The sequence below is a fragment of the Gallinula chloropus genome, assembly GCF_964237585.1.
Source record: "Gallinula chloropus genome assembly, chromosome: 2".
Lineage (NCBI taxonomy): Eukaryota > Metazoa > Chordata > Aves > Gruiformes > Rallidae > Gallinula > Gallinula chloropus.
Window position 1 is genome coordinate 114,079,928 of NC_140086.1, and position 22,060 is coordinate 114,101,987.

The 22,060-nt window shown below is 43.4% G+C and overlaps 1 protein-coding gene across 7 annotated transcripts in view; it reads right to left on the bottom strand.

Moving 5' to 3' along the window:
* ARPP21 (cAMP regulated phosphoprotein 21) overlaps nt 1–8,085 on the bottom strand; it is a 202,026-nt gene extending 193,941 nt beyond the window's left edge. For all 7 annotated transcript variants that reach the window (XM_084260254.1, XM_084260257.1, XM_084260255.1 and 4 more), the window contains exon 1: nt 7,951–8,085. The gene's annotated coding sequence lies outside the window, so the exon portion shown is untranslated. The remainder of the gene's footprint in view (nt 1–7,950) is intronic.
* Between the last annotated feature and the right edge of the window lie 13,975 nt (nt 8,086–22,060).

The window sequence follows — 22,060 nt, forward strand, 5'->3', positions numbered from 1 at the left end:
CAAAACCATCCCCATCTCAGCTGTGGCATTCACTGAAGCCTCTTGAAATGCAGAGTAAAGTTTTATGAGGAGTCAGAATAAGACTTTGAGCAGGCTGCCTTGGTGACCAGCAAGAGACCTCCCTGTTTCCCCATCCCATAAAACAGACATTCCAATCTCTTCTGCAAATTCTCAAGCATATGGACCCCCTGATAAAAGTATTGCTGTAAAAATAGAAATATTACTAATCCAAATATGCTATATGATCCTGGGACTTCAGTTCAGGCTCTAACAGCACATGGTTTAAATACTGCAGTCTCTCAGGTCCCTTTTTTTTAATCCCCTGGACTATCAGAGCAGGAGGGTCCACACCAAGACCTCTTCTCTCAAACACACCAAGAGCTCCTCTCTCCCATAATCAAGCACAGCTTAAACATCCACAGAGGGATCTTGAGTTTTCCTGACCGACTTCTTCTAGCACAAACTTACATCCTCCTCTAAAAAAATCTTCCCACCTTTTGGCAGCCTGACTTAGTAAAGGACATTGGGACTATGATTGTATCACTTGCACCGCTGCAAAGCCAATGATGTTCTTCACGTCTGTTCACTCATCTCAGCAAGCTGAGGCCTGAAACTTGGCATTGCCTCCTACCAACACCACCACTACAAATAACTGGTGCCAATCAAAAGAACTGCTCTTTACCCTACACATGTCATCTTCTCACACATCCAACAGGGTTTTAAATTCAGGATGCTGTTGAGGGCTTGATAAACAGTTTGGAGGATAATAACCATGTCAGCTCCCTGCCCTTCCCCAACTTGCTGGCTTGATGCTGCTCTTATGCCCACGGTGCCTAGAGGTGCAAAAAGGGAAAGGTTTTTAATTTTGAGGAAAAAAAATCCTCAAACTTAATTGTTACACGAGGCTTTGTATTTAGCTTTCAGTCTCTCTCAGAAACCTGATAAACACAGATTCCCAGTTTGAAAATATTGATTTTTTTTTTTCCCTCCTCAGTATGTTGGGTTTTTTTCAAAGTGAAATGAGAATCAGTGGAGATTTTCTTGTTTAACAGCATAAAATCTGGCATAATACACAAGTATCACCTTGTCACAACAAATAAGCTTTACTTATTCATTGGCATTAGCAATGTCCATGCAGCCCTGGGAAAAGTGTGGTGGTGTTTCAGCTCATTACTGCGCTGTCAGCAAAAGGAGAGTAGTACGGCTGAAATTCAAGCCCCAGACACATGTGCACTGTTTGGAGCCTGCAATGGGGAGCAGCGTTATGGGTGGCTGTGAAAATGTTCTTCAGAAAGTCGAAGAGAACATAGCATAGGTGACAGTAGACCCAGTGCTTCCCTCTAACTTCTCTGATCTTCAAGAAATTGGATCATCCTCACCTGTAAAGTGGGGGTAACCGTATGCGCAACCACTCATATAACCGACCAGCATATAAAATCTAGAAATAAAAGGAATAGTATTATCAACAGATGGGCAATAGTTGGCCTGTAAGTGTTCAAGGCCAGATTGGACGGGGCTTTGAGAAACCTGGTCTAATGGATGGTGCCACTGCCCATTGCAAGGGTTTGGAACTGGATGACCTTTAAGACCCCTTCCACCCCAAACCATTCTACAATTTTATGAATCCAGAAAGCCCCCTTGCTATCAGTTAGCTGTCTTCTAGGGAAACTCTTTCAAATCTTTATAATTAAGAGAAATATGATGCTGGAACCGATATATGTTGTATATAATTATCTACTTCCCCCACATATTTCCTCCACCCTCGTTTTTTTCTTCTCCATAAATCTCAGTAGTCTGGTTTACCAACTAGTTTTAGCCCTATTAGGTTTATCTGTAATAGAACAATTGTTTGATCATTAAAAATACAGGGTTTAGTAACAATGGATTAATGAGGAGAGAATGTAATGCAATACCATAGAAACTATGTTGCAGGATTTAATATTGTGTACTCCCATGGTTGGAAAATCCTGCATTATAATCCTATGATGCTAGTGGTGTACTGAACAGCAAGTAATCCTAAAATCCAGTTAGTTTAAGTTTAGTGTACTGCAGAAGCACAGGAAATAGCAATAATCTATCCAGTCACATTGAGCTACCATAGTTGTGGGACATATTTAGGAAAAAATGCTTTGTTTTGTTTTGCAGAACTCACTTTCCAAATGCTGGTACTTAGTAGGTCTATAGAGACCTCTTGGGCCATTGCCTAATATTGCAAGTCAATTCATAGGTCACTATTCCAAAATAATCCTCCTCCCTTCCCTGCCAAGTCTTAAGTCACAGAAACACCTATCATGGATAAGAAAACAGGAGATATAAATCAGGTGCACAAGAAGGCATTGAAATGACAAAGCTTCTAAAATTACAAATGAACAAAACCACCCATACTATTCCATTTAACACCAGCGCTGATTTTATGAGTGCTAACTCTTTTGAACAGCCCCAGTATTCCCACTGTAGACACCAGCACCTCATCTGGGAGGGGACATTAAATGCTATTCTGGCTCTTCCCTTATATGTTAACACCATTCATCCTTATGACCAGGGGCTCACAGGAACTCACAGTTTTCCAGTATAATCTTTGGAAAGTAGAACTTGACTTGTATAAGAGGTTTTTTCTTGGGATTTTTTGTTTGCTTTTTTGCTTTGGCTTTTTTTTTTTTTTTTTTTTTCTCCCCAGAATCACAGAACTACAAGGTTGGAAAAGACCTTTCAGATCATCATGTCCAACTGTTCCTGTCCTATGCTAAACCATATCCCTAAGTACCTCATCTACCCTTTTGTAAAACTCATCCAGGGATGGTGACTCACCTACCTCCCTGGGCAGCCTGTTCTAGGCCCTAGCAACTCTTTCAGTGAATTTTTTTTTCCTAACATCTAATCTGAACCTGCCCTGGCACAGCTTTGTGCCATTTCCCCTTGTCCTATCTCCTGTCACCTGGATGAAGACACCATCTCCCACCTCTCTACAACCTCCTTTCGGGTAGTTGTAGGCACTGATAAGGTCTCCCCTCAGCCTCCTCTTCTCCAGGCTAAACATCCCCAGCTCCCTCAGCCACTCTGCATATGATTTTTCCTGCAGGATAGTTGTCCTTTAAATGCAGACAGCTGGATTGCTGTAGTTACATGGAGTGGGATTCTCGAGAGGAAAAAAGCCACCCAAATAAACCTCCTGCAGAAAGCGTTTTGAAATGCCTCGTACAAGACCTTAAACGTTGAGGCTAGGCAGATAGATTTAGTACTCTCATTCCCTGGCTGCTCACTAACCCTCAGACACATGCTGAAAAAGATGTTTTCAGTGTGAAATTTCGTATGCATTCCTTTGGCAAGTACAAGGAAAATGAATAGAATGGGACATTGTTTGATTGATTTCAGAGGGTTGTGAGTAAGACTTCTGAAGCTACCTCAATAGGTTAAAGCCACAGCCAGAGTATTCTCCCCCACTTTTCATTTTTTTAAGCAAGAGGTGCTAACCTCTTTCTTGAACAATCCCTTCCAAATTGCAAAATAAATTAAGTAATCTAATAATCAAAATCTTTATTTATTTTGCAATGCTGCATCCAGGTAATATTTATCTACCCAGCAAAAACTAGCATGGAGAGCTTACCTAATTGACCACTGCAGCAGCAGCAATAGAGGTCTATTTTCTGGTATTCAAATGAAAATTAGAAAGAGAGAAAAACTCATATAAGAAGAAGGGAAAAAAAGAAAGTTGACTCAAACTCCATGGCAGAAGTTGAACCTGTGGCCCTCTGTGTGTTACCCTGTGTCACATATAACGAGTCAATGCCTGGGGCAAACTATCTGATTGTCCCCATCTTTGTGGCAGCCTTGATAACAAGTGCAAGAAAAGACGGTGCTGTAACCCAGTAACAAGTGCAAGAGAAGACAGTGCTTTAACCACAGATATGGCAGTGGGGCCTCAGCTCCAGACAGTGACATTAGACAAGCTGCAAGGGAAGTTGTTTTGTAACCTTAGCTATGACAACTGAGAACCTACAGCTGCAGCAGTACTTGACTTGGATCTGGATCAGCTTTAGATTACACCGACTGTATGCAGCAAACAGAGTTTTATGCATGCCTGGCTATTACAAATAAGAGCCCCTGCCTCCCTCCCTTTTTGTCTTAGAGAAAGAGAGAGAGTATATTTGCTCCAGCACTTCCTGGAGGATCTACAGCAATACAATCTTATTTGTACAATCTTGCTTCTAAGCAACCATTTCTTACTGTATCAGACCAACCATTTACTATATCTTTTCCCTTGGAGGTCTCAAAACTATCCATCACTGGTAGGCATCTACCCCACTCCCACTGCAGGCCTTTACATTGCATGGGGATCTGCCGGTGTGGACTCCAGTGGCCTGGTCTGCTGCTGTTTTCTGTTTCGTCACTCTTCCATTGTCATTTGGCCTGTCCAGGGCTCCCATCATGTTGCTGAGGGTTCAACAATGCACCTTCTTTATGAGCGTTCCCTATCAACATCCCCTTGATATTGAAGATGTCAACCTGCCTGTTTCACATACACCTCACCTCCTTCTTCCATTAAGAAGAAACACCTGGAGAGATGACTGAACTTGCCAGGAAAGGAACAAAGGAAACCAAGTGTCAGGGAGATCTAAGACAGATCTAGACTCAAGACAAAGACATCTAAATGTAATCGCTAATAGTGATAACATGGTAACATTACCCTACTTTGCCAATGAAGTTTGTCAGTAACAAGTAAGACAAGAACAGGAGGCACCTGGATAGCAACAAACCCAACTCCACATAGGTATGTCCTCCTCAGACCTCCCCAAAGGATGGGTCATGCAGTTCACTTGAGTCCCTCTCTGCCTCCAGTAAGACTGTTCATGTGTTCTTTTTCTGTGTTTCAAATAATTTCCCCTCCCTTTTTTGCTTTTTAGGAGGTGAGAGTTTGTAAACAATACACAACCATAGCTGTTGCCTGGAAATTGTCTTTTGCTCTGGGGAGCATCTGGTATAAAATCTGTCCCAGTCTTCTCTTCCCAGTCTCCCTGGTAAACAGCATTTCTCCCTTGCTCTTTATCTCTAGACCCTGGTGGGGAAGGGACAGACCATCATCAGAATTTTCTATGCCAGAAAGGGAAAGAAACATTCCTTTAAAAACCCACAGAAGTGCAGGATTGTCAATACGTGGCCATCGAATACCTTGCTCGCATGCCTAGTTATCACCAGCTTCACCAGCAGCATTGGCAGGATCCTAATAGGGTCAGTTTTAGGAGTAGCTAGCCCATGCTTTTGTAGGTTATAGAAATCATACTCTTTAATGCATGCATATATATATACACACACAGAGATTTATACATATATATGTATACACACACACACTCTCTCATAGGGTGTCATAAAAAGCAGATGTTTGTAATAACTGAAGCAGCAAAAGTGATTGTCTTCCTTGCCAACTAGATGTGCACATCATTAGCATACATTCTTCTATTTCCTTATGACCAAATTAAAACAGCTCTGACCAGGTAATGTGTTTGCAGTAACAGAGGGGATTCCCATAGTGCTTAGAAATGTAACTGGATTTTCTCATCACATGTTGCAGTGTCATTACAAGCTAAATGTCCACGAAGTTACTAGAATGATGGGAGGATAAGTTATGAGTGTGATGCAGTGCATAATGTAATACAGGAGCCCATAAAACCACGGTGACAGTTTCCTATGAAACTGATACATAATTTTAATTAAAAAAAATAAAATTGTGCAGATACAGCAATGACTGCATGACCTGCTTGGTTATGAAAGGTCAACTGTAAAACTTATTTAGATATGCCCTCTAACTTCTACTCAAGATCAGTGATTTGTGTACAAAATAGGAGAAACATTTTATTCTTCTCAGACTTTTGTTACTGTGAGCTTTTTCTCATAATGTTTAAAAAAAATATAAACACAAGTTTTTATTAACTTGCTGTCCTGGGTCTCCTACTTTTTCTAATCTAGCACGTCCTCAGCACCGCTGGGGATGCATGTGCTCATTTCCACCTTTCCAAGACCCTTTGCAAAGCAGCAGACCTGGCTCTCCAGGGATGCAGGTGGCGGCACCTCTCTTGAAAGACTGCCTAGTTTAGTGGCAGTGAAATCCACTTTCATCTTGCATTTAAAAACCAACATTGAATTTGCAGATGGCTTCTCCGTGAGCTGTGGAGAGAGGCACTCTCAAAGCCACAGGTAAAGGACTTTCAAAGGGAGATAGCCATGTGTTTTCCCTGTGCCTCTCCACATCTCTATTCAGCAAAACACTGGCCCCAGGTGCTGGCCAATCCCTGCTCTGCCATGGCTGAAGCACCGGTTCGAGGCACAGCAAATTCTGCTTCACATATCAGAATAAGACAAACAGAAAGCAGGGTGGGTGGATGGGCAGTGAGAAACAGAGAGGGAGCTGGAGAAAGGTTTGCTTGGAAGCGTGAGTCAGGGTGTTACGAGATGTATGGGATTATCATAGTTTACATAGCGTCCTCATTGCCAACCAACCACGTCAAGTCCCCAGCCCAGTGCTGGCTGCCGAGAGGTCGGGAGCAGCAGGGCAGCAATAACGTTACACACAGCAGCGCGGTGTCCTCAGCCAGAGGTACCAGCCTGGGAAAGATCTCACAACCCCCATAAGACCCTACAGTTCCTGCAGCAAAGGGCCTCCAGCACGCTGTGAGGCACAACCCCACGCACAACTGTCACCAGCAGCACTGAGAAAAGGTAGTTTCTCTCTCTTTCTGTCAAAAACATGTTCAAATTTTAATCGACTCAACTGAAAACCTGTCCTGGAAAGAAATTCAGATCTGGACTGCACCTGACGCCTGTGACATCTGACACTTGTGAAGTCAGAGCTACCTCATCGGTTCCTCATTGTAGTTATTTGGCCCAGACAGCACGTATTTATTCCACAACTTCCAGAAAACTATTTCACTGCTACTCGTAGATGAAAGTAGTGAGAACAGGTCTGATCCAAAGCCTACCAAAGCCACGGGAGAGATTACCGCTCATTTTCTTTTTTGTGTGCCTTTTGCATCAATCTACCGCTCCAGGAGCGCTGCTGGGGCTGACCTCCTGCCCTCAGTAGCACTCCAATTCGGACTGAAAATCGCTGAATTACAGAGACAAGCCTCCTTTTTATTTTTGCTTCTTTACTTTAGAAGCAGCAGCAGTACTGGGCTTTTAGCACACAGCAGACTATCATCACACTGCAGGCAGAGCCTGCTCGGCTTCCTAAGCAAACCTGCCTCTCTCCATCCATGAGCAATAGGCTCCATGTGGGCACACGCGCACATCACTGAGCAGAAAGTCATGCTGTGGCACACGGATCTCTTCTGATCTGCCTGACAGCCCTGCCTCCCCTCACACCATTAACAGAGAGGGCTCACATGAAGAGAACAGGACACTGGAAATGACCCCATGAAGCATTACAAGCCTTGCGGCTCCCCCCTTACTCTCTCCAGCTTTTATGCTAAATCCACCTAAATATTTTGTTGCTTTTACCAAAAGAAGCTATTATGGTTTAAGGAAAAAAAAAAAGAGAGAGAAAAAAAGAAAGGAGAAGGGAAACCTTAAGCCCAGAGCAGACAGGTCAGATACTTTTAGAGCAGAGCAATAGCACTTCTTCCCCTCCCAACAAGTGCAGTCAGCACATTCAATTCCTTTTTCAATATCTCTCCCGTGTTTATTATTAAAGCCCATCATCACCATCTAATCACTACTGGAATTGAAAGTAACTTTGCACAGGAGCATTTCAAAATTAGAGAGCACCAATTAAAATTAATGCAAACCCAAAGTGCTGCGCTGGAAAGAAACTATGGCCAACAAATGAGCAAACGCAACCCATATCCACTCATTTCACGGTGCTGGCACTTGAGTTTTAAGGTTGGGGGTTTTTTTTGCAACCTTTCCCTCATCTAAGAGAAGCACCACAGAAACACCAGCCTGGAGTTTTGCTGAGACCTTCTCCTTACCCCGTCCACCCAGCAGCAGTAGTCCCATCCAGGAGTCTCCCAGCTTTGCTCTCCGGAGGAGTCACAGTTTGCTTCTCCCCGCAGCAGCCTCCCTGGGCACCCACTGCCCAGCTCCACGTCCTGCGGACAGCTGGAGCCAGCCTGGGGGGCTGGGGCATTGCGGTGGTGGGACGCAGCCCTTCCTGATATAATGGGAAGGCCGGTGCCAGCGCCGGCATCGGTCCGGGCGGGATTCCAGCGCAGCGGCCGTCCTGCACCTGTCGCAGGGCACCGACCGGGACAATCAGCTGCGCAGCTAATATTAACCACCCACGCTGCCGGCACCGGGGAAGCACAGCAGGGATGGGAGTGTGATCCAGACACAGAGCAGCTTGTAGGGAAATAATTGTCCGTCTCGGTCTTTAGTTAAAAAGGAAAACACATAGAAGAGTGAATATTCATCCCCACTGGACGAATAACACTCACAAGTCCCAGATCCCTACACAGTCCTTTCTTGTTCTTCACATTAGCCTGCTTTTCTCTCCAGCAGTGGTTTTGGTCCTTCCAAAACTGCTGTCTGCGAATAGGAAAGGGTATATTTGTATTTCAGGTCTCTGCTACCTCAGCACTGACAACCTCAGGTTCTCCAACGGTCAAAAGAGAAAAGCCAGGCTGAGCCTCAGCCGTGCCAAGGGCGCTGGTCACACGATCGCGCTACTTGGTGGCATGCTTTGATTTGCGGCTACGGGGCAAGCAGCGTGACTGACAGTGCTGTTGCACAGAACAAGAAGGTAAAATAAGCTAGTGCTACAAGTGACTCATAGAAACCAAAATCCAGAAAACCTTCCCGCCCTGCATAACTTGCAATGATAACACAGCATGTTAACATCCTGCTTAAAATAAAACACCCACAGAACTGGGCCACTTTTTTTTTTTTTTAATAAAGGAATTTTTGCAGTGCTTGTTTCCCTCTGCTCCCTGCATATTATAGAAGTCTCCAGGCACCGTGGGACGGGATGAAGGCAGGCACGGCATCGGCGATAGGCACCAGAGGGCAGCTTAAATACTAACGTGAGATCCTACTCCTAATGCACCGACCGAGCAGTTTACAGCAGATCTTCCACAGTCCTAGCTGTAAGCTGCTTTGATGCATCCATTTTGTTTCCATAAAACAACAGTGTTCAAGATAGAATGGATGGAAAGTAAGAGCTGCAAGGCCCTGTTTGCTGCAAGGCCTATCTGGAGGGAATGGGACCCAATGGTGGTAGTGTGTGGAGAGATATAGGTGGGGGAAATTCTCATACTGGGTTGGGAAAGGTATAAAGTCTCTCTGCTGGCTACATGCTGGCTGGATTGTTATTTTAAACCACGTCTGGGACCAGATGGTGCCTTTTAAAAAAATGTGATTATAGCTAAAATTTAAAAATACCACAGAAGCATTTGTGAAACTGTGGGAGAATTAAAGGGACAAACACCAAAAGTAAATGTAGAAAGACCTTGGCTCCTGATGAAGAGAGCTGCTGCAGTCTGAGAAAGATAAAATGAGACTGGATGTTTCCACTTCTGCAAAACGTGGGAGGTTCCTTAGACAGCTAAATTAGAGAGAAAAATGTGACACAGCTGAATCCCAACATTCGCCTTGCATCCTCTGAGTAACCTCTTTGATCCTTGGGGAAAAACGACGTGATTAATTTCCACAGACAAGTCTTTCTTTTTATATTAATATATAGATTGGGCCAAGGTTTGGAGAGGATCTCTCCTTCCCTACTAACTGCATCGTTTGTTTACCCGACCAAATCAAGATCAGCTCACCAGACTGCAATGTTCTCTACTCATTCCCCAATTAACCATTCACATCTTTTGCTTTAAAAAACAAAACAAAAAACCAATTTAATCAGAATATCATTGTTTATTCTAGATCTTTATATCAAATATTTCAAATTTAAACCTTTCAAATAGCATTACTGGTAGATTTGGAAAAGTTGCTTTGCATTTTACAGCCTTTCAGAGAAAAACTGTCAGGTGATGAAAGTTTGCAATCCAGCCCACTAGAGAAGGGAACATTTCTCTTAAGGAACATGGATTCAGATCCACTTCATCCAACCCTTATGATATGTACCAAACTGGAACATGGGATTGCTTCTTTGTCCTGACATGTCACAATCAGTTTAAGCGACTGTGTGAGGCCACCTATATAAACAGATAACTTTAATTGTTCTTTGCTTTCTCTGGTTTCTGTTGAAGGCAAGGAAGAAAATTACAGTTTTCCTTGAAAGAGGAAGGCACCAGAGATCAGTTTCGTGAGGGCTGTTTGTGGCTGAGGCACATATCCATTTCAGGAAATGCATGTTCTTAGCTAGACTTCTCATGGCAAATAATGCAAAATCAAGAGGAGACCAAATCTAGCTGTAAAGCTTGAGTGCAGGTAAGAGACTCTCTCACCTTTGAGCAGTCTGGGATTTAGCTGTACTGTACGTGGGACAATATGCCAGCATATACCATGAGAAGGTGAGCATATCAGAACAAATAATTGACATGCAAAGCCATGTTCCCCAAGAGAGTTATAATAAATAGAGAGATTCAGGAAACTACTTACACCTTCCTCAGTCTCAGCTTCCAGCCCTCTGCTTTTTCGCCTAGCAGCAAGCCAGCCATCCCTGCAGGCACGCTGGGTGCCCTTATGGCCACTGTCCAGTTGTAATTGGAGAACCTGAGGCACAGCTGGTATCATCACTCAATATTGCGTGAGCACTTACAACATAAAACAAGCTGCTCAGGCTCCAGCATGAGGGCGAGTGTTGGGCTTGGACGTGCCTGCATGCAATTCCTACAGAGATTTTACCCTACTATTGAGTTTTCTTGTGTATACAGTATCACAGATTTTCTAGTGAGTGTACACTCTCCTGTGATGTTCTCCACCTAGCTCTCTATGCACTGTCACAAGAATCAATATTACAATAATGAAAGGAATAGCATTTTTTAGTCTGGCCCTTCAAAACCTTCAAAACTTACGCCCAAGGATATAAGAGGACAAAACCAGATATGATCAGATCCACAAGAGCTAGACACTCAAAAGCCACGCCTGGCCTCTGCCGTGTTGCAGAGGCACCTCCGGTTTTCACTACAACTCTTCCGAGTGCTGCAATCAGGTGCACTCAGTTGTAATTTGTCACAGCAGTACTAAACAGCTGGAACCGTGGTTTATATTGAAGATGAGGCCAATCAAGGTTACGGCTTGTGTCTCTTTTCTCTGGGTTGGGTTTTTTTTTTGTGGTTGGTTGGTTTGTTTTTTTCCAGAACACCTGGTGTTAGATCTGTGACCCAGTATATGAAAATATAAGTTAGGTTCCCTTCTCTGTCTAAAGGGAACTGAACCCAACAAAAGGCACTACTCCCCAAGCAAGAGTTACAAAGCACTCTGCAGATGTCTGCAGTTTCAGGCTCTTGCTATTTCACTAGAATATGCGGAATAAATTCTTATGAGCAAGACAAAAGCAATATGTGAGTTTCCAGACAGTCTATATATACAAAGGAATATTCACGTATTTCCGCAACAGGACTTCAACTTGGCAGAATGCCTTAAAAAATAAGCCTCTAGTCTAATGATTAACTCTGCCAGACACTCTTTAACTACCCAAACAAAAATTTGAAAGTTTTGATGCACACAGATCTAGTCTCATCTTTGGTTACTAATAAAAACCTGAAACAGAACAAAAACTTGATGTTTAACTATTATCAATTCATCTGGAAAAAAGCAATACACAGAGTTCTCCATCCAGTGTGCAGAATGGCGTCTGTGATGTGCAGGGCTGTGTTGTGGGAGATAAGGCTGAGCAGTAGCTTCTCTGAACTGCTTGAGTCCTGAAGCAAGGTTTCCAGAACATCCTAGCTCCATTCCTACAGAAGTCTGTAATTATGCCATCTCTCTCGCTCTGGGGAAGGCTGGATTGATCATCAGGTTAGCGCAAACTGAATTCCAGGCCAAGCCTTAGGTGACCCATTGGCTTAATGGTTTCTAAAATAACTCCTCAGGACTTTGCTGAACCTACTCTGGGAGAATCAGCCCCTCAGTATTTCAGAATGCAGTGCTGCACCCGGAGTAATTGTTATGAACCCACAGAAGCGAGGATCTGTCAGCATCCTCATGCTCCCTTCCTCTTCTACAACTGCAGAGGTCAAGGCAAGAACCTAATCACACAGTTACATGGGTCTGTTACTGAGATATCTTAAAGGAATTTATATAGCATGAATTGAAGCAACTGACAGTCATGGAAGAGAGAGAAGTATATTCAAAACTACACTATGTATTTTGCCTGCAGATGAAAGTGGATCTCCCAAGCAGCATAGAGGTAAAAAGCTCTGACGCTTTTTGCTTGCAAACCCAAATACAAAATGTGTCTCCAATTCATGCAAAAATACAGTGAAGGGGAAAAGAAAAGTAAGAAAAGGAGTTAGGAAAGTAAAAGGCAACCTGTGGTAGCCGGCAATGAGTAACCCATCAGAGGAAATTTGTGTCATGCTATGCAGCATATATTCACATCCTTGACCAAGAATGCAATACAGTTAATTTTTATATACTTTTTGACAGGTCATTAATGCTGCATCAATAGCAGCAGTGTTATTGGCAAAGGCAACTCCTGGGCCAGCCCTGCATTGGGTACTGCTTTGCAGCAGCTTGTGTAACCCCCATGGTATACATATCACCTTTTGGAAATTCCTGTGCTTGTCAAAAGCTTTTCCAGGCACACACTTGTGCTGACTACAATAAGGATCTCTAAAATTTCTGAGGATTAATATTACAGAATCATGATTAAAAGAATTGCTGACATGCAAGGGTAGGGAAATGAAGATATGTGGGCAGAGAACAGATATCAAAACTGACATAAAATTTAGGACACACAGAAAAGGAATGGGTGTTGAGGAGTTAACACCTGATCTGTAAATTCTGATACTGCATGGGGGGTAGAAATGATTCTGTGGCCTCACATCTTTGCTTTTCCAGACCAACACAGCTTCGCCGATTGCATCTCAGACACCAGGGACTTGTGCAACTTCTGCTGTTTGACAAGAACCTAGCTGTGCCGATGAGCTGACAAATCCAAAATGCCTTCCACCCCCAGCCCCTGCTGTGTGCCAAATTGCTATGTGTGCGCTTGTGCACCGCTTAGGATCCATCTTCGGTAGTTGCCAAGAATGCCCCCCTCCCAGTCTTTCCAGCAGAAAGACACAAGGGGAGAGAGGGAAGCAGGGGGAGAGGGAGGCAGAAAGAGGAGAGTGCTGTGCACTTAGAAAGCCAACTTTTATTTTTAGAGACATGAAGCAGGGCTTGAGCACAGCTTGTTTTCACCCTAAACAGAAAGGATTGCTAAAAAAAAAAAGAAAATTTAGGAAAAAAAAATCAGATGATGGCAGCTTGTCATCAGAAAGGTACCTAAAAATGCTCTTGAATGATGACAGAGCCTAACTAAAGCAGAAGGGAGAATTAAGAAGTCCTAATGAGCACAGATGGGGGTGCACCTAGCCCCCTTACAGATACCTAAGTGGACATTCCTGTGCCCCAACCCCCCCATCCATCCCCAGCCCATTCACAAAGCAGTTCACCCAGAAAAGAGACAGGCAGACTGCTGCAGCAGAGGTTTTGGGGAAGACCACTTGGGATAACCCACCACAGGCACCATGATGCTATCCCAGATTGCAGACCCGGATTCAGGGAGCGCTGCAGTCCTGGCAGGAGGAGGAGGAGAAAGTGTGTTGAATTGCCCCAGATAGAGAGCAGACGTGGTTTCAGGGATGAGCAGAGGGAATAGGAAGCACCAGTGCGGCACAGGGGCTCGGTTCAGGCGGCTGGCCTCAACACTCCACGAATACAAACTGCCAGCAAAGCCAAAGGGTGGAAAGATGAGGTGCTAGCAACCAAAGATTAACCAGAAAAGGTACATCTGAAATCTGCCTGGTAGGGAACAGGATTGTATCATTGTTACACAAGTACTTCTTTGTGTGTGTGTATGTTCCTGTTGCTTTTACATATACCTTATGCTGCTTTATACAAGGGAACAGATGCAGAAAGAAGTTATTCTGAATGATGGGAGGATAAAAAAAGAACTTTAGGTCAAACCTAGTTAATTCTCAGTCTCTCAAAAACATTTGGGAGAACCTTGAGACATTTTTTTGTCTCTTAAAAGAATGTGGACTTGAAAACAACACTACATAAAGGAATAGATCGCTCCAATTGCTCTTCAGACATCTCCATACTGCAATAATGCCCTTCTTTGTTCCTCTGGTAACACAGGATGAGTCTCTGTAAGTCACGAGGGGAGAGGTGACACTGAAAACTAGCAGGGTGGCAAGAAGTCAGTCCCTGTGCAGAGGTGGGCCCCTGCACAGCACAATCATTTGGCAGAACAGGCAGGTGAAATGCCAGTAAGTCAGAGGGGTCCAGCTTTGAAGGGCAATTTTCATTTCCAATGCCTGTGTCTGGCTGACGTCTGGCAAAAATGAAGCAGAATGTCAGGAGCTTATTAAGGACGTTTACTAGATGCATCTTTGTTGCTGGTACGACAAGCCGTTTATTTATAAGCAAGATGTATTTGCATGAAATATAACCACTACCAATTTCTTCTCCCCCCATACCACTTCTCACCAGCAGAAAAGGCAGGTCTGCAATGAAATGAGCAAGTCCCTCTTTGGATGGCAAGGCAGGCTGGGCTAGACCTCTTCGCTGACAGCAACCTTAAAAACACACTCTGGGTTCTGTTTGGAGGATCCTTTGGAATTTTTAACCTCTCATTCGTGAAATGATACTACCCACAAGTTTATCACTGTCAGAAGCTATTAGCAAGTACAAATATCTTCCAGATGAAGAGTCTTTAGATTTTTCTCTTCTAAAATGCCAGTGGTTTTATATTCTTAGTGTTCACATTTGTGTGTTGGTTAGCAACAGCATTTCCAGCTGCACTGAAAATGTCTTCACAATACAGGGAGGAGAGCAACTTCAAGGCAGTGTTACCAGCCAGGCAAGCCATAATTATATTTCACTCACAGCTCCCTTCCGCCCCCAAATTATGCGTGAGGCTCATCCCATGCTGCTGCCAGATCCACCCTTAGCATCACTTTCCAGGGCCAACAACTAACATTTTACCACTCAGTTCCCTACTTAGTAAGCTTCCTACTTGCAGGCAAGAAACAGAGCAAACAAAGATTATTACTAACTCCAATCTTGGTTTCTGATCTATCACAATCATCTCCCACTCATTAGCATGACTGCCTACAGTTTTGGGTAGAATAAGGCATTGCTGTGTCTCTAAAAATATCTATTTCCCCAATTCATGGGGTTTATTCTGTCACATGTTTGTTTACAAGATTTTTTTTACAGTGAATAACAAATCCTTGTATATCTGTCATTAGTCAGCTTAACTAGCAAGACTAAAACTGAATTGGACAAACACATATTAATCTCCAACCTGGAATACATCATTGCTGTCATCCTGGTATCCATATCTCATGGCCAGAGGTTCCTTACATGGAATCAGAGCATCTATTTAAATGGTTCTGTATTCTCCTGGAAGTTGGCAGCACAAATATAATAAGGCTTATTCTCATCCTCCTACTGAAGCTGGTTTTATAACTGACTATTTCTGTGAAAGTCGCTTCTGAAGGCTATGATTTAACCACTGAAATCACAAGAACACGAAGAGTGTCATGCTGCCCAACAGATCATGCTCTCCCTCAGATGTTAGTTTATAGAGCAGCAGCAATGTATTACAGCTTGCTTTCTCAACAGCTCTGTATAATTTTTTGAGATTGGCACTGCACAAAAAGGAAGGCATGAAAGATATGCTCAAAGCTTTGCCCAAGTATGCAAAAGTAGACATTTTTTCCTTTTTTTTATTTTTTAATTCTCAGGATTGCTTAAGAAAATATGCATGCAAAATTTCTCCCTATCAAGAACATGCAGAGTTCTAAAAATTTCCAGAAGATGCAAGGGAAGTTGACCAGTGCCAGACTACTTTCAATAACAGTACTTTTAATCTCCATCCCCAGAGTTCCAAAAATCAGACACAACAAGTGTGACATTGTCTGCTCTCAACAGTAGAAACCCATCTGGCCAGTCAGCCTGATTTGTTAAAACAAGATCACGGACCATATTGTGCCATCGCTCTTTATGCGAACCGCCACCCTCCATTTACAGCAGCAATGGGAGGGGAGTTCAGCTCTAACACAGATAGCAGGATACGGTCTGCAGGCTCCTGCATAATGCCTGAAGGTTGTGCCAAAATAGGAATCATTCAGAAAAATCTATGGCACCGCAGATAAAAAATGTTGGTTTCTTAATGCATGACTAGATATTTTAGAAGCTTCCAGTAATTACAACAAACCAACCAACCTACCAAAAAACTCCACCTGCCTTCCCCCATTAAGTCCCCTTTCCTTACCAGTTATGTCCCCTATGCATTTGCTGTGTCAGGAAAAGGGACTGTTCAGGGCAAACAGTGGACATTTGACAGCAGGTTCTGACCCCCTCTTTGTCTTCTCACACTCACTGAGACACAAATGAGAGATGTCAGTCATAGCCTGCACAGTAAAAGTGTGGAAAGTTTTCTAACAGGGCTAGATGTTATTCTGTCTCTTTCTCCTCCTGAGAGGTCACACTCACCTCATAGCCCCAGTGTAGGGAACAAGCTCTAGGTACAAGCGTGAACACACTTCTGCAACTCAGATCTAATCACTGTACATTACATGATGGTGGAGCTGTGTTTAAGAAAGCAACCACAATGCAAAACAAGCTATGCTTGTGACAATCCACCTCTGGAAAAGCAGCAGTGCGCCAGCTGAGAGGAGCAGAATCAAGTGAGGCAGTCTGTAGTGCCATAAGAAAAGAATGGAGAGCAAGAACAAACCCAAAAACAAGATGGGACCAGCCAAGAATGATGCCCCTGCCAGCCGCCTCGACTGCCTGGCTGATGCTGTGCCATGCATTTCTGGCTGAGTGCTTAGGAAAACATGAGGGACGTATCTCATTACAGCCCCTGCCTGCATCTCTTTAGTAGAACCACCATGAAGACATGGGATGGATGATACACTGACATTTTAGAAGTAAATAGTGAGCTCTTTAGTGGAAGAGCACCTACTGTATAAGGGAGACAGAGGGCCAATAGATCATGGGCCACTACAGAGAGTGAAACCAGCACTCATCTTTCTAAATGAGAGACCACAAGTAATAATCACTCTTCCCCATATTATACTTGACTCCCCTTGGTCTTTAAATGACAGTAGTAAAGCACTACTGTCCAGTCAGTAGTAGGCTTTTTGGCTGCTGAGCATTATCAGTGTATTGGTATATATTTGTATACTTTAATACTTTTTAAACACTACAGTATCAATTTATTTCACACCCTCTCATAGCAGAACCACACATGGATGAACTTTTAGTTTAAAATGGATGATAGTGGGGAAAGGGAACAGAATGCAGAACATGAGGCAATTGTGTAGCCTGACAATTTATAACACTACCTGCCTTCTGCTGCCTGGTTATTTATGGCTGGGTGAGGAGATAAAGGAAAGAAGGATAGTTGCAGGGAGGACAGCTTAATTTAAAACATTGTCAGTTGCTGCCGCTAGAGTCAGGAGTCAGGTTCTCAATACATGTAACAGGTGCGCTGCCTCTGAGCAGATCCACTAATAACAAAATCAATTTAAAATAAAGTCTTCCTAAAAGAAAGATGAATGAAAAGGGAACAACAACAACAACAGAAAAAAAAAAAAAGATCAGAATACACTTTAGGTGTGGACTGTGACATTTCAGGGGCGTACTGCCAGCCACCAAGACAGAAATAGAAAGTGGCCCCAGTTTCCAGCTCCATGGCAGAGCACGAGTTATAAGTCTGGGCCCTCTCACAGTAAACATGTCTTCTAACTTCCCATGTTAGAAGTCTGTACCCAACATGATGGATTCGTATTCCATACTCAGATCAAAGCTTCAGACTGCTGGGTCTGCCTCAAAAACTGTCCAGTGACCCAAACTGGAACAGGTTCTATGATCATCCAAGAAACTGGCAACACAGCCAGTTACAAACCATCTCTCCCTCAGGTCTACAGCAGTCCAAGCCAACATACCTCTAATGACAGAAAGCACCCAGGCCTTGGCAAGTATAAAAGCAGATCATTCTTTGGATCCAATTATGTGAAATACAGATCATCCAGATTTACTTTTTTATCACCAATTCTTACACTAGCTGGGTAGGAGTAGCTATGCCCCAGGCCACAATAATTTGCAAACTGTTTTAATGCTTCAAGTATACATGTTTAAGTATTGTTCACCCTCAAATGCACACAACCAGATCAAAACTGGCCTTCGTTACAAATTTGACATGGATAAATATCACCCTTTTCATTTCAGGGAAAAAAAAAAGGCAGTATCTTCCCTGGCTCTGTGCTGTCTTTATGGACAGTAAGAATTCATAAAATCAGCTTATATTAACAAAAAAAAAGTTAGGATGTTAAAGAAATATGTAAAACGTCCACTGAACACAAGCAGATTTTGCTCAATTCTTGATTGACATTAATATGAGTCAAGTTCATCTGGGCCAAAGTCAGCTGAGTTACACTACTGTAAAAAGAGAAGCGGACCCATCACTTTTAACTTGGGCCCTGGCTGCACAGTCATCCATCTGTTGGAAAGAAAAAGGAGCGGGCACTCAGTCATGGTCTAGACTGTTATAAAGGTAATAAAAGTGCTGCAAGCTCAAAACTAGAATTCATAAATCTACCATGCATGTACATTTGAAGCCTTCAGTTTCACATCAGATCTCAACAGAAACGGAAAATACCAGAGCATTGGTACTATCCACCCTCAGAACAGAAATCTTAAAAAAAAAATAATACAGTGTTCCTACCAAGCACATTGTCATGACAATGAGCAGTGACAACACAGCAAGAATATGCTGTCACCCAAAGCGTGCTCAAAATAAACCACAGCAACAGATTAATTCACAGGTCAAAGACTATCGCGAGATCAGGTAGTATTACTGCATCACTCTGTCCTTGATGACAAGGATTACAGCCAGAACAAAAAATGATGTGGATGATACCCATATTAGTGGCATCAATAGCTGAAGAAAGAACTATTTCTGCAACTGGAAAATGCCAGCAAAGCATAACTGTGCTGATTTGTTAGTGCAGAGCAATAACAAGATTATATCCTTATCCTATGCTACTCTTATTCTAATAGAAACAGCTCTTATGCTGACCAAATAATATTTGGGCAGGACATGAGAACGTTCAACATTCTTGGAATGTTGGTCTTCTGGGTTTTTTCGGGAGGGTGGGGTTTTTTTTCAAACAATCATCACACTCAGAAGAGAAAATATAAATGTAATTTAAATAATTTCACTTTTATCCTCTGTATTGTGACTCAGTTTCCATTGCTTATTTAAACATTTGCATTCTGCCTTTCCACTTGAATTTTATTATTTTCCAGAGATCTCACAAAGGAATGCTTGTTCTTCTCTGGCAACTGGAGTTACTAATACCCAGCCGGCCCGCAGCAACTCGTCCAGACGAGCACAAACCTTTTCAGAGGGCTTTGCTGCTGATTCATTTTGATATCGGCTACCACCCTGGCTTTACTATGCACCTGCAGCCAAAGGTGGCCACAGGTAACTTGTCTCTGCTACAGGACCTTGAAACTCTTCTTCCTATACTCATTAGGATTTTGAAATACACAGAACCGCCTCACTTCTCCTCTAAAGCAAAGCCTTCTTTTCCTTCTGCCATCCTTCCCTCCCTGTCTCTTCCCTCACACAATTTTACACCTCAGTAAATGCCCCCCTTACACCACTCCGTTCAACAGTATCACTCACAGGATACTCTCAAATTATGTTGTTAGCTAGTACTCCAAACACCTTGGAACCGTGACCAATCCATCCGTCAGCAGAGCAGGGACCTGGGACTCAAAATGCCCTCGATAACATTTAAGCATGAAACTGCTATAGATACAGAAAAACAGCATGCCAGGTGGGAGCCCAAGGGGTTAAAAGAAGAAAATCTCAACAATTTAAATACATCTTGCTATAAAATGCGTGGACACCTTTTTTTTAAAAAATGTTTTTTCCCCTCTTTTTTTTTTTTTTTTGACACTTGTCTTTTAAAAAATATATTCCTGTTTTGACGTCCTGGTTGTGAGCATATTTCACTCCTGCCAACCCACTGTTTGTGTTTTGAATAACTCAGAACAGACGAAGCGCTGGTCCAGAGACAAGAAATCCTCCAAACATCTGTCAACCACTTCAGCCCCGAGAGCTGCAAGCAAACTCCACCAGCAGCTCTGCCCACCCTGCCGCACTCGGAGGCTGCGGGAGTGGATAATACATACGCCTTTGCAGCCAGCCAGGCAGCGGAGGATGAGGGAAACAGCACGACTCAAAGTCACAGTGGTATAGCAGCAGGCGGTCTGAAGCTTCCCAGGGTGTGCAGAACGGGACAGAGGGACATTTTTGGATAATGAAAAGTCCTGATGGTCCTACAGCAGCACTGAAAAGCAGAGGAGTCGAGCATCCTGTACCACGGGTAGGGGCTGGGAAAGCAGAAAAGAAAGGAAATTCATCCTCTGCAGACAGCACGCTTGTGATTCAGCTGTGATTTTAATGAGAGCAAAGGCTTTCCACTGGCAATCTGCACGTATCTTTCACCACAGCCCTTCAAGGGTCTCGCTGCCACCTAATGAATCCCTAAACCCTCACGGGATGAGAACAGGCTAGCTGAAAACTGAGACTAGAGAACTAATGAGGAAAAGGAAAGGATCTAGGGCTGAAAAATGGATTGAAAAGGCTTTTGTGGATGATGGTGAGGAAAGCACCCTGGCATGTCCCACACTGGTCTCCAGGGAGTTGGTGGACCCTACCCAGTGGTACTGGGCCTGGGGTGAGTGGGGATCAAAAGCAGGGCTCATGGTTCTTGGGGTCTACCCTCTCAGGCTGCCTTCCTCTGGCAGCCAACCAGCGTGGACAAGGCCAGGAGGAGCTAGAGAAGGGGGTCCTGTGACCCGGTGAGCCCCAAGCTGAGGACCTACACGTAGGAACTCATATTTAAGGAACTGAACATGGCACCGCTACCTACCACACAATCACCATTTAACAGGTTCTTGCAACCATCTCTGTAGCCTAACATACTCTTCAGTCTTTGAGGATATAATCTGAAGACAAACCCCTGCTTTTGGGCTGTCAGAGCAGGCATGTAGACTAGTACACTCCTAGATGTGCAAAATCCCCAGTGATGTCTGGAGCACATCACTTCCAAAAAGCATGCTGCACACAGATGCCAAGAAACAGTGCTCAGGGTCAACCTTTAGCTTAACAGGTCTAAAGCTCTGTCATACTCTTCTTGTAAATCAGCAATGCCCTATGTGGTGGCAAAGCTGTTTAGCATCTAAAACTCATTAGATCAGTTTAAGAATCACAGCTAAGCTCACTTTCTGGTTGACCCAATAGGTCCCACCACTGTTCACCTCCTTTCCCAACATGCCAAGACTTCTAATGCCATGAGCAGGAGACCATGTCCCTCTCCACCCCCAGGCTTCCACACGCCCAAACAGGCTTAAAAATTTCACCCTTATGTATTAACTTGTAGGTATCAGCAACCTTTTCTCATGTATACCAAATACTGTGAAACCACATATAAAGGCCAGGAGGCATACAGGCATGCAGTGAAGGCAGGAGTTTCTGTGGATGAGGTTAAAGACACTGTTGCATGTCTAGCTGTGCCAGAAAGTTAGTGCAGCAGGTACAAACCCTGACATGAACTCACCAAATGTCATTTCTTAATGAAAGAGGGTGGACAGCAGTCCCCTCCTCGCTCTTACAATAAAACAGGTTTTGCTTTCCTTTCCAAGCATTGTATATTTTTCATCAGTTCTCCATCAGAAGTAAAGCCTCCAGAAGGTTTCCTGGCCTTTCAGGAGACGTGAATCCCTGTAGTGTTGGCTTTGAATGTGACAATCACTATAATCCCAAAGCAATGATAAGAGAAAGAGAACCTTTCTGTTCAGAGTTACGCCTTTGAAAACATGACATTTTGTTTAGAGTTACATCCTTGACAAAAAAATGGCATGAGCAGGATAGAGACTG